The sequence below is a fragment of the Urocitellus parryii genome, chromosome 4 (assembly GCF_045843805.1).
Source record: "Urocitellus parryii isolate mUroPar1 chromosome 4, mUroPar1.hap1, whole genome shotgun sequence".
Lineage (NCBI taxonomy): Eukaryota > Metazoa > Chordata > Mammalia > Rodentia > Sciuridae > Urocitellus > Urocitellus parryii.
This window is the reverse complement of record NC_135534.1, coordinates 17,726,620-17,730,864: the sequence shown is the minus strand read 5'-3', so window position 1 is coordinate 17,730,864 and position 4,245 is coordinate 17,726,620. Positions and strand designations below refer to the sequence as shown.

Here is a 4,245-nt window from a genome sequence, read left to right as displayed (position 1 = left end):
TTCAAGATTTTTTTTTTGCCTTTTTAAATTCTGGACAACAATTCAGGCCTATAAAACCCCCTATACTGAACTAACATAGTGTGTACAGTCATTGAGATAAATAGGGAATGAAAGTGTGCCAGTAATACAGAGCCCTAGGGATCCTTAGTTGCATGACTTACAGGAAAAAAATCTGATTTTTTTAACAGTATCCCAGGCATTAAATTAGCTTTATATCCCCAGATTACCCAAATTTAACATTACAATGGTATAACATCCTGAAATTTGGAAGAATAATAGTTCAACCTCTTCCCTTGACCTTGGTACAAATATGGTGTACTCTCTTCAATAAGAGAGAATGATCTCAGAAAAATATCATCAATATAATGAAAGTAGACAAGATCAGTAGAAAACAACAGTGAGGGCAAGACTGTGGATTGAATTGAGGGACACTAACACAAAGCTGCATTCTCAACTCTTTTTATTTTGAGACAGTCTCTCTATGTCACCAAGCCTGGACTTGAACTTGAAATTCTCCTCCTTGAGTCTCCCAAGTACAATTACAAACAGAGACCACTGAACCTGGCATTCAAAGTGAGGTCTTGAGCCAAGATACAATGTTATTCTCCATAGAAACAGAAAAAAAATCATGAATTTATTTGGAAAAACAAGAGGTCTTGAATAGCCAAAGCAATCGTTAGTGAGAAAAGTGAAGCAGGAGGCATCTAAATACCAGATCATAAGTTGTTCTAAAGAACTATAATAACAAAAGCATCATGGTATTGGTATCAAAGCAGACTTAAAGAACAATGGAATGGAATAAAAATCACAGAGACAAACCCAAATAAATATAGTTATCTCATACTAGAAAAGAGCAGCACAAACATACATTGGACAAAAGATAGCCTCTTCAATAAATGGATCTGGGAAAACTGGAAATCCATGTGTAGCAAATGAAATTTAATTTTGTTGTATTCTCTGGACAGTTTGGACTACCTAGTACACACTTCCCAACTAGGGCAAGGCATTGATAGGACCCCACTTTCCTTCTATCTTTAACACAACCTGTATCACTCTGATATAAACCCAAATCTCCCACATATTTTTTTTTTCGATGTCTTTCCAAGCAAGATATCAATCCTAGGGATATTTTCTAGGATTTTCTAGGATTAACATATGAAAACATGATATGGTGACAAGGGTGCTTAATGCAGTGATATTTGCTTCAAAGCCAAGTATAGGGACAAAGCAAAGAAAAACTTCCTGGAGGAACTGATGGGAATCTGATTGTTGACAATTTTAGCACACATGTGCTTTTACATATCAAGCAGTTTTTACTTTTTTTTTTTTAAACATCCCAAATTGTTTGGATTCTCCAATGATATAGACTCACATACCTCAAAACTTCTCTATAGTCAAATCCTTCATTAGAAAACCGTCCACTCCCCAACATCTTTTTGATCTAAGACTTCTTCCTGCACCCTGAATTTACCTATTCCCCTGTGGATTATATTTCATTGTATTTTTATATAATGTCTTAAGGTCATTGGGAATTTTTTTTTCTGTTCTCAGTTAATTAATGTCTGTTACTTCCACTAGAATATGAGAGTCACCTGTAAATAAACTAATGCATTTGCAGTAGAATGCAAAGTGCTTAAGTGTAAAAAAAAAGGCAATTATCAATAGCATTTTCTATATCTTTGTGAAATTGAATGAAAAATTGAATATATGAAATGTTGGAATGTAAAAGGCTCAGAAACATTGTCTACAAACATGGGAAATCATTTAGTCATTCAAGAGAAATAATGAAACATGACACATGGACATCAGATACATGTTCTTATAATAATTCCTTAATACAAATGCACATTTTATTAAATTAAATGATGTAATATAATTTTGTTTCTTGCATATCATGAAATGAAATTTTGGAAAAACAATCACTCTAAATAAATATACATATGTATAAATAGTAACTTTATTTAAAACCACCTTTTGCTTTTAAGTTTTTGCAGGGCCTCTTTCACATCCTTGTTTCGTAAACTATAAATGATAGGGTTCAACATGGGAATGACAAGCATGTAGAGCAGTGAGCTCATTTTATCTTGATCTAAAGAGTAGGAAGAAAGAGCATGGTGCCCTGGAAAACTGCAACTGCAGTTAAGTGGGAGGCGCAGGTGGAGAAAGCTTTGAGCCTCCCTTCAGCAGAGTGAATCTTTAAGACAGATGAGATGATGTAGCCATAAGATACCAGGACTCCAGAAATGGTACTCAGTTCAATGAATCCAAAAATTGTGAATAATACCAGCTATTAACTTGTATATCAGAACAGGAAAGGAGGAAAAGTGGAGGTAAATCACAGAAGAAATTATTAATCTCCTTAGTCCCACAGAAACATAAGCGGAATGTTAATGTCCTGTGTATCAAAGCATCTGCCAGGCCTATGAGGTAAACCCCAGCCATGAACAGTGAACACACCATAGTGGACATGTCTACTGCATAGTGCAAGGGGTTGCTGATGGCTTTGTACCTATCAAAGGCCATCACTGCCAGCAGCAGACACTCAAAATCAGCAAAGATACAGAAGGTCAAGAACTGTAGAGCACATGCAAAGAACAGAATTGATTTGTTCTTGGCAAATATGTCCACCAGCATCTTGGGCCCAACTGCTGTGGAATAGCAGAGGTCACAGAAAGAGAGGTGGCTGAGGAAAAAGTACATTGGTGTATGAAGCTGGGGGTCCACTCTTATTAAGAAGATTATCCCAAGGTTTGCCAGAAGATTAATGAGGTAAACCACAAGAAGCATGATGAAAAGAGCCACTTTGAGGTCAGCATTACTAGTAATTCCCAAGAAAATGAAGTAATTCAAGGATGAACAATTTTTCTTGTCTATTCTTCTCTCTTGTCTAGACATTCAAAACATGATAAATATTTATTCACTTACCAGCACTATATAAATAGGAGAGAACACAATTTGTATCTGTAAATTTTTATCCTAAGGGAAAAAAAAGACCTTTGTTCTACTCTACAAAAAAATATTGCATGCTTTTGACAGTAAGACTTAAATAGATAGCAGAAGAGAAATTTTGTAATTCATTATGTATATGACTTTCTACATCTTTAATATCTTTGAATCTTATTTTTATTTTTTTGTGAAATAAATTTGATACACTCAAATTTCAATAAATCTTTAAAACAATACTTCATAAACATAATCTTAGATTTTCTATGAAGATTAGGCATTGATACAAAGAATCTAAATATTTGCTATCTAGATGTAAAAGAAATTTCGATTTTTACAAGATCAAATCTAGTAATTGGTTTTAAAGACCATTGTGTGAGTTCTAGAAACAATGAGTACTATGCTTGGTCTATGTGCTCTTTAATATTTGATGAGACACAATATAAGTGCTCTTTACTTTTATTTCCTAGGATTGACATAGGCTCACTACCCAATTTTAGATATGATTAAAAGAGAAAGGGGAATTCCTCCTGATCACTGGAAACATAATGCTCAAACAGAAATGATGGAAGCCTCATAATTTAAAACATAAACTTGCATTATATGAGATTATAAAATACAAATTTATGTAAAAATTGAAAACAGGATGAGGGAGGATTAATGGTTTGTATATACATAGAATTCTTAAAAATATATGTGCATTGATGAATATGTAATCTTTGTGCATTTGGGTATGATTCTTAATTGTACTAAGATAAGTGGACAGTGAAGAATGGATATATGTATATTTTGTATTTATATGCTTTCTTTTTACTGTGGGGCTTCTATGATCAATTAATTAAGTGATCAAACAAATTTTTAATAACCTTACACTCCTATATGTTCCTACTCATTGATAAAATAAAGGTTTGCTTATCACCCTATGTATAAATAAAATAAATGTAATATTATTTTGTCAATGCTATCAAGTTCACTTAGAGTTATCTAGTTCTTAGATTATTTTTAATCATTAGACTTGAGAATTCATGAAACTACATAAGTCATAAAGTGATTAATTTACAAAACTCGCATTTTTTTTTTCCAAAGAGGTCAAATTTTTAACCTACGGTTTTAAGTTTAGAAACTCAGGAGCTTACCTCAGATGAGCTGTTCTTTGATAATTGAGTATTGAGCAGATACCATTGTATTATAACAGGCAGCATTTGGGACTTAAAAACTCTGAAGCTATTTCCCTCAGGTTTTGAAAATATGCAACCATGTGATTATGTTTTTGGTTCTGTGTTGTCCCCTGTGAATACATGA

General features: G+C 33.3%; 1 pseudogene; it reads right to left on the bottom strand.

Moving 5' to 3' along the window:
* Window positions 1-1,961: 1,961 nt before the first annotated feature.
* On the bottom strand, window positions 1,962-2,895 carry LOC113175299 (olfactory receptor 5W2-like; annotated as a pseudogene).
* Window positions 2,896-4,245: the final 1,350 nt, after the last annotated feature.